Source organism: Anomaloglossus baeobatrachus, chromosome 4 (assembly GCF_048569485.1).
Source record: "Anomaloglossus baeobatrachus isolate aAnoBae1 chromosome 4, aAnoBae1.hap1, whole genome shotgun sequence".
Lineage (NCBI taxonomy): Eukaryota > Metazoa > Chordata > Amphibia > Anura > Aromobatidae > Anomaloglossus > Anomaloglossus baeobatrachus.
The window spans coordinates 700,517,754-700,532,104 of record NC_134356.1 but is presented as its reverse complement, the minus strand read 5'-3'; the positions used below and the strand labels follow the sequence as shown (position 1 = coordinate 700,532,104).

At 42.8% G+C, this 14,351-nt stretch overlaps 1 protein-coding gene across 1 annotated transcript in view; it reads left to right on the top strand.

Moving 5' to 3' along the window:
- Window positions 1-483: 483 nt before the first annotated feature.
- LOC142302192 (beta-1,3-galactosyltransferase 5-like) overlaps window positions 484-14,351 on the top strand; it is a 49,410-nt gene continuing 35,542 nt past the window's right edge. Inside the window, exon 1 of the mRNA XM_075343279.1 lies at window positions 484-642. The gene's annotated coding sequence lies outside the window, so the exon portion shown is untranslated. The remainder of the gene's footprint in view (window positions 643-14,351) is intronic.

The following is a 14,351-nucleotide window of genomic DNA, read 5'->3' as shown; positions in this document are numbered from 1 at the left end:
TGACACGGGCGTCTCAGTAACATCAGCTGGAGACCTGGCAGCAATTGAGGGGGTACAGCGCCTGATCCCCCGCGATTGTGACACTAAAAAAGCACAAAAAGAAGCAGGAAGAAACGCAAATCGAAAAAACACACCAACGTAATAAAACGTGCGTTTTTTTCAGCTGCTTTTTTCCGGCTAAAACCTGGCAGAAAAGACGCACAGAAGGAAGCAGCGTGTGCACAAAGCCTTAGAGAGGCCCGGATAAGTGTAAATGTGTACACGCACTAACAGTTTCCATGGCTGGTCACGACTCTGGTCCCAGCGGATACCAGGATATTGGAGGGAATGGGTGCGCTTACTTTCTTGGCAGCCTCTTTAATGACTTTCGCCACGCGTCGGCAGATTTTATTTCCTCTTTTGATCAGTTTGCGCTTCTGTAGATATTGCAGAACTCCACACTACACATATCATATCTTCCTGCCCACACCCAGTAGAGTGCCTCTTATCTCACAGCCGCTTCTAGAAAATGTGACCACTTGTAAGATACGGACGAGATTCACAGATCTGGAGAGACATGGTATGGTGAGGACATTGTGCCAACCGGGGCAAGAACTGGGGAGAAGCGCGGATACAGGGGTCACTACAGCTGGACAGCAAGAGGTACGTAGAAACGTGGACGGGAGATGTAAATATACAGTATATACAGACCTGGTGTATCCACCATGAGGCTACAGAGAGCTGTGGATATACAGTATATACAGACCTGGTGTATCCACCATGAGACTACAGAGAGCTGTGGATATATAGTATATACAGACCTGGTGTATCCACCATGAGACTACAGAGAGCTGTGGATATATAGTATATACAGACCTGGTGTATCCACCATGAGGCTACAGAGAGCTGTGGATATATAGTATATACAGACCTGGTGTATCCACCATGAGACTACAGAGAGCTGTGGATATACAGTATATACAGACCTGGTGTATCCACCATGAGGCTACAGAGAGCTGTGGATATACAGTATATACAGACCTGGTGTATCCACCATGAGGCTACAGAGAGCTGTGGATATACAGTATATACAGACCTGGTGTATCCACCATAAGGCTACAGAGAGCTGTGGATATATAGTATATACAGACCTGGTGTATCCACCATGAGACTACAGAGAGCTGTGGATATATAGTATATACAGACCTGGTGTATCCACCATGAGACTACAGAGAGCTGTGGATATATAGTATATACAGACCTGGTGTATCCACCATGAGGCTACAGAGAACTGTGGATATATAGTATATACAGACCTGGAGTATCCACCATGAGGCTACAGAGAGCTGTGGATATATAGTATATACAGACCTGGTGTATCCACCATGAGGCTACAGAGAGCTGTGGATATATAGTATATACAGACCTGGTGTATCCACCATGAGGCTACAGAGAACTGTGGATATATAGTATATACAGACCTGGAGTATCCACCATGAGGCTACAGAGAGCTGTGGATATATAGTATATACAGACCTGGTGTATCCACCATGAGGCTACAGAGAGCTGTGGATATATAATATATACAGACCTGGAGTATCCACCATGAGGCTACAGAGAGCTGTGGATATATAGTATATACAGACCTAGTGTATCCACCATGAGGCTACAGAGAGCTGAGGATATATAGTATATACAGACCTGGTATATCCACCATGAGGCTACAGAGAGCTGTGGATATTTAGTATATACAGACCTGGAGTATCCACCATGAGGCTACAGAGAGCTGTGGATATATAGTATATACAGACCTAGTGTATCCACCATGAGGCTACAGAGAACTGTGGATATATAGTATATACAGACCTATTGTATCCACCATGAGGCTACAGAGAGCTGTGGATATATAGTATATACAGACCTGGTGTATCCACCATGAGACTAGAGAGAGCTGTGGATATATAGTATATACAGACCTAGTGTATCCACCATGAGGCTACAGAGAGCTGTGGATATATAGTATATACAGACCTAGTGTATCCACCATGAGGCTACAGAGAGCTGTGGATATATAGTATATATAGACCTAGTGTATCTATCATGAGGCTACAGAGAGCTGTGGATATATAATATATACAGACCTGGAGTATCCACCATGAGGCTACAGAGAGCAGTGGATATACAGTATATACAGACCTGGTGTATCCACCATGAGGCTACAGAGAGCAGTGGATATATAGTATATACAGACCTGGTGTATCTACCATGAGACTACAGAGAGCTGTGGATATATAATATATACAGACCTGGAGTATCCACCATGAGGCTACAGAGAGCTGTGCATATATAGTATATACAGACCTGGTATATCCACCATGAGGCTACAGAGAACTGTGGATATATAGTATATACAGACCTGGAGTATCCACCATGAGGCTACAGAGAGCTGTGGATATATAGTATATACAGACCTGGTGTATCCACCATGAGGCTACAGAGAGCTGTGGATATACAGTATATACAGACCTGGTGTATCCACCATGAGGCTACAGAGAGCTGTGGATATACAGTATATACAGACCTGGTGTATCCACCATGAGGCTACAGAGAACTGTGGATATATAGTATATACAGACCTGGTGTATCCACCATGAGGCTACAGAGAGCTGTGGATATATAGTATATACAGACCTGGTGTATCCACCATGAGGCTACAGAGAGCTGTGGATATATAGTATATACAGACCTGGTGTATCCACCATGAGGCTACAGAGAGCTGTGGATATACAGTATATACAGACCTGGAGTATCCACCATGAGGCTACAGAGAGCTGTGGATATATAGTATATACAGACCTGGTGTATCCACCATGAGGCTACAGAGAGCTGTGGATATATAGTATATACAGACCTGGTGTATCCACCATGAGGCTACAGAGAGCTGTGGATATACAGTATATACAGACCTGGTGTATCCATCATGAGGCTACAGAGAGCTGTGGATATACAGTATATACAGACCTGGTGTATCCATCATGAGGCTACAGAGAGCTGTGGATATACAGTATATACAGACCTGGTGTATCCATCATGAGGCTACAGAGAGAAGTGGATATATAGTATATACAGACCTGGTGTATCCACCATGAGGCTACAGAGAGCTGTGGATATATAGTATATACAGACCTGGTGTATCCACCATGAGGCTACAGAGAGCTGTGGATATATAGTATATACAGACCTGGTGTATCCACCATGAGGCTACAGAGAGCTGTGGATATATAGTATATACAGACCTGGTGTATCCACCATGAGGCTACAGAGAGCTGTGGATATACAGTATATACAGACCTGGTGTATCCATCATGAGGCTACAGAGAGCTGTGGATATACAGTATATACAGACCTGGTGTATCCATCATGAGGCTACAGAGAGCTGTGGATATACAGTATATACAGACCTGGTGTATCCATCATGAGGCTACAGAGAGCTGTGGATATATAGTATATACAGACCTGGTGTATCCATCATGAGGCTACAGAGAGCTGTGGATATACAGTATATACAGACCTGGTGTATCCATCATGAGGCTAGAGAGAGCAGTGGATATACAGTATATACAGACCTGGAGTATCCATCATGAGGCTACAGAGAGCTGTGCATATATAGTATATACAGACCTAGTGTATCCACCATGAGGCTACAGAGAGCTGTGGATATACAGTATATACAGACCTGGTGTATCCACCATGAGGCTACAGAGAGCAGTGGATATACAGTATATACAGACCTGGTGTATCTATCATGAGGCTACAGAGAGCTGTGGATATATAATATATACAGACCCAGTGTATCCACCATGAGGCTACAGAGAGCTGTGGATATACAGTATATACAGACCTGGTGTATCCACCATGAGGCTACAGAGAGCTGTGGATATATAGTATATACAGACCTGGTGTATCCACCATGAGGCTACAGAGAGCTGTGGATATACAGTATATACAGACCTGGTGTATCCACCATGAGGCTACAGAGAACTGTGGATATATAGTATATACAGACCTGGTGTATCCACCATGAGGCTACAGAGAGCTGTGGATATATAGTATATACAGACCTGGTGTATCCACCATGAGGCTACAGAGAGCTGTGGATATACAGTATATACAGACCTGGAGTATCCACCATGAGGCTACAGAGAGCTGTGCATATATAGTATATACAGACCTGGTATATCCACCATGAGACTACAGAGAGCTGTGGATATATAGCATATACAGACCCAGTGTATCCACCATGAGGCTACAGAGAGCTGTGGATATATAGTATATACAGACCTGGAGTATCCACCATGAGGCTACAGAGAGCTGTGCATATATAGTATATACAGACCTGGTATATCCACCATGAGACTACAGAGAGCTGTGGATATACAGTATATACAGACCTGGAGTATCCACCATGAGACTACAGAGAGCTGTGGATATACAGTATATACAGACCTGGTGTATCCACCATGAGGCTACAGAGAGCTGTGGATATACAGTATATACAGACCTGGTGTATCCACCATGAGGCTACAGAGAGCTGTGGATATACAGTATATACAGACCTGGAGTATCCACCATGAGACTACAGAGAGCTGTGGATATATAGTATATACAGACCTGGTGTATCCACCATGAGGCTACAGAGAGCTGTGGATATACAGTATATACAGACCTGGAGTATCCACCATGAGACTACAGAGAGCTGTGGATATACAGTATATACAGACCTGGTGTATCCACCATGAGGCTACAGAGAGCAGTGGATATATAGTATATACAGACCTGGTGTATCTACCATGAGGCTACAGAGAGCTGTGGATATATAATATATACAGAACTGGAGTATCCACCATGAGGCTACAGAGAGCTGTGCATATATAGTATATACAGACCTAGTATATCCACCATGAGGCTACAGAGAGCTGTGGATATATAGCATATACAGACCCAGTGTATCCACCATGAGGCTACAGAGAGCTGTGGCTATATAATATATACAGACCTGGAGTATCCACCATGAGGCTACAGAGAGAAGTGGATATATAATATATACAGACCTGGTGTATCCATCATGAGACTACAGAGAGCTGTGGATATATAGTATATACTGACCAGGTGTATCCACCATGAGGCTACAGAGAGCTGTGGATATATAATATATACTGACCAGGTGTATCCACCATGAGGCTACAGAGAACAGTGGATATATAGCATATACAGACCTAGTGTATCTAACCATGAGGCTTAGAGAGCAGTTGATATATAGCATATACATACCTAGTGTATCTAACCATGAGGCTACAGACAGCAGTTGATATATAGTATATACAGACCTGGTGTATCTATCATGAGGCTACAGAGAGCTGTGGATATATAGTGTCAAGGGAGGAATTTGCGTTGAAGACTGCTAATGGAGTCCTCATTTGGGATATCTAGAGACGATGCCGTATTAGCTGTATATCAGTGCCAATATATATATATATATATATATATATATCAATGTACAGTGCCTACAAGTAGTCTTCAACCCCCTTCAGATTTAGCAGGTTTGATGAGATGCAAATAAGTTAGAGCCTGCAAACTTCAAACAAGAGCAGGATTTATTAACAGATGCATAAATCTTACAAACCAACAAGTTTTGTTGCTCAGTTAAATTTTAATAAATTTTCAACATAAAAGTGTGGGTCAATTATTATTCAACCCCTAGGTTTAATATTTTGTGGAATAACCCTTGTTTGCAATTACAGCTAATAATGGTCTTTTATAAGACCTGATCAGGCCGGCACAGGTCTCTGGAGTTATCTTGGCCCACTCCTCCATGCAGATCTTCTCCAAGTTATCTAGGTTCTTTGGGTGTCTCATGTGGACTTTAATCTTGAGCTCCTTCCACAAGTTTTCAATTGGGTTAAGGTCAGGAGACTGAATAGGCAACTGCAACACCTTGATTTTTTCCCTCTTGAACCAGGCCTTGGTTTTCTTGGCTGTGTGCTTTGGGTCGTTGTCTTGTTGGAAGATGAAATGACGACCCATCTTAAGATCCTTGATAGAGGAGCAGAGGTTATTGGCCAAAATCTCCAGGTAGGCCGTGCTATCCATCTTCCCATGGATGCGGACCAGACTGCCAGGCCCCTTGGCTGAGAAACAGCCCCACAGCATGATGCTGCCACGACCATGCTTGACTGTAGGGATGGTATTCTTGGGGTCGTATGCAGTGCCATCCAGTCTCCAAACGTCACGTGTGTGGTTGGCACCAAAGATCTCGATCTTGGTCTCATCAGACCAGAGAACCTTGAACCAGTCTGTCTCAGAGTCCTCCAAGTGATCATGAGCAAACTGTAGACGAGCCTTGACATGACGCTTTGAAAGTAAAAGGTACCTTACGGGCTCGTCTGGAACGGAGACCATTGCGGTGGAGTACGTTACTTATGGTATTGACTGAAACCAATGTCCCCACTGCCTTGAGATCTTCCCAGAGCTCCTTCCTTGTTGTCCTTGGGTTAGCCTTGACTCTTCGGACAAGCCTGGCCTCGGCACGGGAGGAAACTTTCAAAGGCTGTCCAGGCCATGGAAGGCTAACAGTAGTTCCATAAGCCTTCCACTTCCGGATGATGCTCCCAACAGTGGAGACAGGTAGGCCCAACTCCTTGGAAAGGGTTTTGTACCCCTTACCAGCCTTGTGACCCTCCACGATCTTGTCTCTGATGGCCTTGGAATGCTCTTTTGTCTTTCCCATGTTGACCATGTATGAGTGCTATTCACAAGTTTGGGGAGGGTCTTAATTAGTCAGAAAAGGCTGGAAAAAGAGATAATGAATCCAAACATGTGAAGCTCATTGTTCTTTGTGCCTGAAATACTTCTTAATACTTTAGGGGAACCAAACAGAATTCTTGTGGTTTGAGGGGTTGAATAATAAATGACCCTCTGAATAAACTTTTCTCAATTTAAAAAAAAAAATAAAAAAGAAATAACATTCTTTTTTGCTGCATTTCACACTTCCAGGCTGATCTACAGTCCAAATGTCACAATGCCAAGTTAATTCCGAATGTGTAAACCTGCTAAATCTGCAGGGGGTTGCTTACTACTTGTAGGCACTGTATATAAGACAAAGAACACAGACATGCTCTCTTTTCAGCCAGCGTCACCAACTGAACTAGTTTAATTCGATAGATCCAATTATACCGTAAGCATGAATAACCTTGAAGCTAACAAGGAGTGCTTTTCACTCCCCTATTTTTCACATCACATTGCCTGCCCTCCCGTACATTCCTTCTATGTGAACATTACTGATAAGACTTTGCAGCTTCACATTCTGGCTTCATCATCTTTGGTTAACTCCTTCATGACTATACAACTTTGAATTATACTATAGGTCTGTGCAATTGCTACATAGACAGACAGATAATTTTGCATCTACATCTACATTTTGATTAGTTATATACACAGATATTCTTATTACGTTTAAACAAACATACTACAGCTCAGGTGACCTCCACAGTCCCCCCTTAATAAAATATCTGTGAATATTATTAACTTTAAATTTAAAAATTTTCCCCATTTAGATATATTTTATTATTTGGGACTTTAATTATATCCATATCTATATATGTGGGCTTTCTATGGGATTGTTGTTTAATTTAACACTATAGGCTTTAGCTCCCCCCTTAAGTACTTATTTTTATTTATTAAACATAACTCTATGATTTATAGAGGCTATTAGAATTGGCGCTATTACTCTTATTAGGGCACATTATCCTGATTAAGAGAAATTGAATCTAAACCTTATTTAAAAATTAGCACATAATTAAAAAACAAAAAACAAAAAAACATTTGCTACAAATTGTCCATGGTTTTTCTTTCTTCACTCTCCCCCATGATGAAGCGGCAAGCGACTTTTTCTTAAAGCCGCGAAACGTACGTCGGGCCTCCTTGCACCACCGGACTCAGGTATAATGTATTCCGCACTTATTACTCCTTTGGGGATTATTTGATCATTTAATTATTTTGATCCAACTTCAGGAATCCGCCTGTATGGATTCTTAGCCCCCCTTACATTCTCTACGGGACTAATTGATTGGGCTTTAGGAATCCCGCCTATATTTCCTCTTTTAGGCTAAATACCCTGCTTCTCTGTTGTAGTGTGTTGTTGGATATTAGTGTATCACGGCATAACCCCCCTCATTTTAACCTTTGAAAGCCTTATACAATTTGTAAAAACTTTTTGATGGGGTTGCATGAGTTATACATGTATATTCATTATACAACACTACTGTAGCTATTTTTATGTATACAGGCCCCCTTTTTTCTGTTTTTTCTACATACTAATCCCTTCTGCTTACTGGCCAGTGATTAGGGTCCTTTACCTCTGCTGGGGATTCTCTCGGTTCACAATTGGTACATCTAATATTATATAGGCCTGTGACTGGTACCGTTTTCAGGTGAATTTTACTTTTCCTCATTGTCTGCATCTGGCCAATGCAGACTTGGGGTTAAGTATTTTCCCTCCTACGGTTATAATACCCACGTGTCTTTTTTGAGATTTGATTGTCTATTTAAAATTCCCTCTTTTTTACATGTTGGTGATTTGAGATATACATCCCTATCAGAGATAAGGTACTCTCTATCCAATTTGATGCTTATGTGCCAGTGATTTTGGCTATACGGTTTGTGAATACTTCCTCTATTTGCCAGTTATTTTGGCTATATTGTATGTGAAATATTATTATTTACCCATCTTGATGCTTATTTGCCAGTGATTTTGGCCATACTGTTTTTGAATACTACTATTTATTCATCTTGATGCTTTGTTTGCCAGTGATTTGGCTATACTGTGTGTGAATACTACTATTTTCCTGTTGTCCGCACCAGACCATTGTTCTGTTCTTTACCATCTGTCTCTCCCCTCCTCCCCAAAATTTGTATATAATCATTGTGATTTTTTGCACTTGCACTTTAAAATCCTATTTAATAAAATTTATGAACTTTTCTCAGCAATTTTGCTCGTGTTCTCCTCTTTTTGAAATGCTCTTTGAGCTGCTGTGAACCTGGGGTGGCTCCTCCACCTGGTTCTCAATTTTTTCTATGCCTTTTGTGGAATATATGATTGTTCCATGTTGACCATGTATGAGTGCTATTCACAAGTTTGGGGAGGGTCTTAATTAGTCAGAAAAGGCTGGAAAAAGAGATAATGAATCCAAACATGTGAAGCTCATTGTTCTTTGTGCCTGAAATACTTCTTAATACTTTAGGGGAACCAAACAGAATTCTTGTGGTTTGAGGGGTTGAATAATAAATGACCTCTGAATAAACTTTTCTCAATTTAAAAAAAAAAAAATAAAAAAGAAATAACATTCTTTTTTGCTGCATTTCACACTTCCAGGCTGATCTACAGTCCAAATATCACAATGCCAAGTTAATTCCGAATGTGTAAACCTGCTAAATCTGCAGGGGGTTGCTTACTACTTGTAGGCACTGTATATAAGACAAAGAACACAGACATGCTCTCTTTTCAGCCAGCGTCACCAACTGAACTAGTTTAATTCGATAGATCCAATTATACCGTAAGCATGAATAACCTTGAAGCTAACAAGGAGTGCTTTTCACTCCCCTATTTTTCACATCACATTGCCTGCCCTCCCGTACATTCCTTCTATGTGAACATTACTGATAAGACTTTGCAGCTTCACATTCTGGCTTCATCATCTTTGGTTAACTCCTTCATGACTATACAACTTTGAATTATACTATAGGTCTGTGCAATTGCTACATAGACAGACAGATAATTTTGCATCTACATCTACATTTTGATTAGTTATATACACAGATATTCTTATTACGTTTAAACAAACATACTACAGCTCAGGTGACCTCCACAGTCCCCCCTTAATAAAATATCTGTGAATATTATTAACCTTAAATTTAAAAATTTTCCCCATTTAGATATATTTTATTATTTGGGACTTTAATTATATCCATATCTATATATGTGGGCTTTCTATGGGATTGTTGTTTAATTTAACACTATAGGCTTTAGCTCCCCCCTTAAGTACTTATTTTTATTTATTAAACATAACTCTATGATTTATAGAGGCTTTTAGAATTGGCGCTATTACTCTTATTAGGGCACATTATCCTGATTAAGAGAAATTGAATCTAAACCTTATTTAAAAATTAGCACATAATTAAAAAACAAAAAACAAAAAAACATTTGCTACAAATTGTCCATGGTTTTTCTTTCCGGATATAAAACAAAAAGAAAATGCTTGGTCAGTGCTGGTCCACTTAGGGCCACTTTGTGAACCTGGATAATCTGCTCTTGATAAAAAAACAACAAAACATGATGAGGCTTCATGTGAACAGTTTGTGGCACAGACTTGGAAAAACCTTCTGGGATAATGGGTAGAATAGCGGCCTCTTTCTGCTTCAGTTGTGTCGGGTCCATTGGTTTCTGAGATGTGACGTCAACTCACGTGTCACTGCCAGTGCTCAGCAGACTAGGCCGGAGAGACATCAGCCTGATGGGATAGACTCTTCCGAAACTTTTCCCGAGATGAGAGAATCCATAGCTAACATTTTATATTAAGGAAAATCACTGTATATATTTATATGAGTTAGTAGGAGACAAAAACATTTGTAAATGGTTAGATTACATTAACCAAACCACATTTTTGGGTCTATGAAATGGCTGAATTAAGTATTTTTGACTACTCAACAGTCCCCCCTTGACTTACTTCTGCCATTTCCAAATACTAAGGGTACAGTGTTCCCTTAGGAAAAGAAGAAGAAAGATCTTTTGGGAAATCCTGCCTGACTGAACGTTGAGGCATGGGTGGAGAAGGGAATGGGATTTCTTCACCGGTTTGAGACCAAGGACCCCTAGGCGAGTCCTCACCCTTTGTAGTTGGACTTTCCCATGTCTCAAGGTTCTCTAAGTCCTCTCTTCTAACTGTTTCGGCAATGATGGTTTGGGACTGTACAGGTCTTTTTGTAAAGGATAAATATGAGCAGGACGCTTAGTGAAGCTCCGGTGGATCGACCCTTCTGCAATGCGGGGCATGAATCCATGTTGTCCTGCCGTTGAGCTTTATCGAAATTTCTGTGTCCTTTTAGGATTAATCAGTCTCCTGACCGAAAACCATATACTACTAACTCTGATTTAGGATCTGAAATTAGAAAATACACTTGTTTATTTCTCTAATTAGTCAATCATATGAAATACATCTCAGGGCTGGGATCGTGCTCTGAGCCCCAGCGGGCACTACCCCTGAGTCACAATCAGGTACCTTTTAACACCGATATGGACACACAGCCCGTCACTCCCTCCTCTCCAAAACCAACCACAACGGTAGTGAATACACAGTATGTAACACTTACCCGTGGGGTCAGAGGTGATCAGCCTGGTTGGAGCGGAGGGAGGTCTCAGTCCGTGACATCCAAACGATCAGTATTTGCAGGTCAGTAGTGTGTCCTTGAAGGAGCTCCACGTTGGGTGCGCCAAACTGTCAAGGGAGGAATTTGCGTTGAAGACTGCTAATGGAGTCCTCATTTGGGATATCCAGAGACGATGCCGTATTAGCTGTATATCAGTGCCAATATATATATATATATATCAATGTATATAAGACAAAGAACACAGACATGCTCTCTTTTCAGCCAGCGTCACCAACTGAACTAGTTTAATTCGATAGATCCAATTATACCGCAAGCATGAATAACCTTGAAGCTAACAAGGAGTGCTTTTCACTCCCCTATTTTTCACATCCTATTGCCTGCCCTCCCGTACATTCCTTCTATGTGAACATTACTGATAAGACTTTGCAGCTTCCCATTCTGGCTTCATCATCTTTGGTTAACTCCTTCATGACTATACAACTTTGAATTATACTATAGGTCTGTGCAATTGCTACATAGACAGACAGATAATTTTGCATCTACATCTACATTTTGATTAGTTATATACACAGATATTCTTATTACGTTTAAACAAACATACTACAGCTCAGGTGACCTCCACAATAGTATATACTGACCAGGTGTATCCACCATGAGGCTACAGAGAGCTGTGGATATATAGTATATACAGACCTGGTGTATCCATCATGAGACTACAGAGAGCTGTGGATATATAGTATATACAGACCTGGTATATCTACCATGAGGCTACAGAGAGCTGTGGATATATAGTATACACAGACCTAGTGTATCTACCATGAGGCTAGAGAGAGCAGTGGATATATAGTATATACAGACCTGGTGTATCTACCATGAGGCTAGAGAGAGCTGTGGATATATAGTATATACAGACCTGGTGTATCTACCATGAGACTACAGAGAGCTCTGGATATATAGTATATATATCCACCCTCAACCCTATTCATTCGGAGTGTCCGCGGGATCCCCCGGGTCTGGAGACCCTCGAGCCACCGACCTGAAGGCCCGGACCCGAGCAGCGGCAAGCTGCCGGCACGGGGGCGTCACAAAAGCGTCTTCCACTTCCAGCCATCTCCGACATGCCTGGGACATCTTATGGGCATACATCCTAAACGATCCCCCCGTGGTGCATGGGGGGTCTCGGAACTGTGCCCTATGTGAGTCTGGGGTGATGGCATGGTAATCCAGGATAGTCCGCTTTACAATGTTGTAATCCCGGTTCTACTGTGAGTTAATGGTGCGATAAGCCTCTGCCAGGCTTCCGTTCAGGAGTCCCACTAACAAATGCACCCAGCCAGAGTGGGGAACCTCCATCACCGCACACCGCTGCTCAAAGTCCTTGAAGGATCCCTCCACATCTCCAGAAGCCTCATAAAATGGCTTGAAGTCCGCCCGGGTGATCCGCACAGGCCCCCGGGTCGCTGGGTTTACTCCAACTCACATTACTCCCTCTGCCGGACTCCATTGCTTCTTGTCTCCTCTGTGCTCGGTGAGCAGCCTCCTCCTTATACTCATGCGATACACCTGGGCCTAAATCCACCATCTCTTCTTCGAACCACACCAACCACTGGCTTTTTGGGGTAGGGATCCTGATCTCCAGTACTTGTTCGTTAGACATCTGGGAGGAGGGGGACTGGCTCACACCCACCAGTAGATCAATTAAGGCCTCTTTACTCAGTCCCTGGTAGTTTAGGCCCAGATCTCTGTCTCTCTCCTGTAGACTGGATACAGTCCAGTCTCTGTACTCCCTCTGTGGGTGGATCTCCATTGGACTGTGCTCTATTGATCCCACCACTGCCACTAGTTGTCACGAGGTCCTTCTCCAATATCACACAATCATCAGAGCGAGAGATGGATGAACAATCTAAAGAACATTTATTCCAAGCAAATCAGAAGGTCCATAAAAATAATCCTCCACACAGAGGATAAAGTAGTCCAGTAATGGCATAAATGTCCCGGGGATCAGTCACAATCCTCCAGCAGTCCTTTTCCAGGGAAATCTGGGTTTCTCAACCCCTCTCCGGGGTGCTGCCTGTAGCCACAGCTTCTCCTCCAGAGGATGAATCTTCCTGCTTGTCTCTTGTCCTTCCCAGCCTGACTGAATAATCTCCCAGGTAAGAAGAGAGTTTGGGTGGATCCCAGGCCCACCTCCCCCAGACTTAAGGTCCAGTCACACTAAGCAACTTACCAGCGATCCCAACAACGATAGGGATCGCTGGTAAGTTGCTAGGAGGTTGCTGGTGAGCTGTCACACTGCGACGCTCCAGCGATCCCACCAGCAACCTGACCTGGCAGGGATCGCTGGAGCGTGGCTACACGAGTTGCTGGTGAGCTCACCAGCAACCAGTGACCAGCCCCCAGTCTCCTAGTTACAGCACACATCAGGTTAATTAACCCGATGTGTGCTGCAGCTAAATGTGCACAGAGCAGGGAGCAGCGCACAATGCTTAGCGCTGGCTCCTTGCTCTCCTAGTTACAGCACACATCGGGTTAATTGCCTGATGTGTGCTGCAGCTAAATGTGCACAGAGCAGGGAGCAGCGCACACTGCTTAGTGCTGGCTCCTTGCTCTCCTAGTTACAGCACACATCGGGTTAATTGCCTGATGTGTGCTGCAGCTACATGTGCACAGAGCAGGAGCCGGCAGCACAGGCAGTGAGAGCGGAGGAGTCTGGTATCAAAGGTAAATATCGGGTAACCAAGGACAGGGCTTCTTGGTTACCCGATGTTTACATTAGTTACCAGCCTCAGCAGAAGCCGGCTCCTGCTCACTGCACATTAGTTGTTGCTGTCACACACAGCGATCTGTGCTTCACAGCAGGACAGCAACAACTAAAAAATGGCCCAGGACATTCAGCAACAACCAACGACCTCACAGCAGGGGCCAGGTCA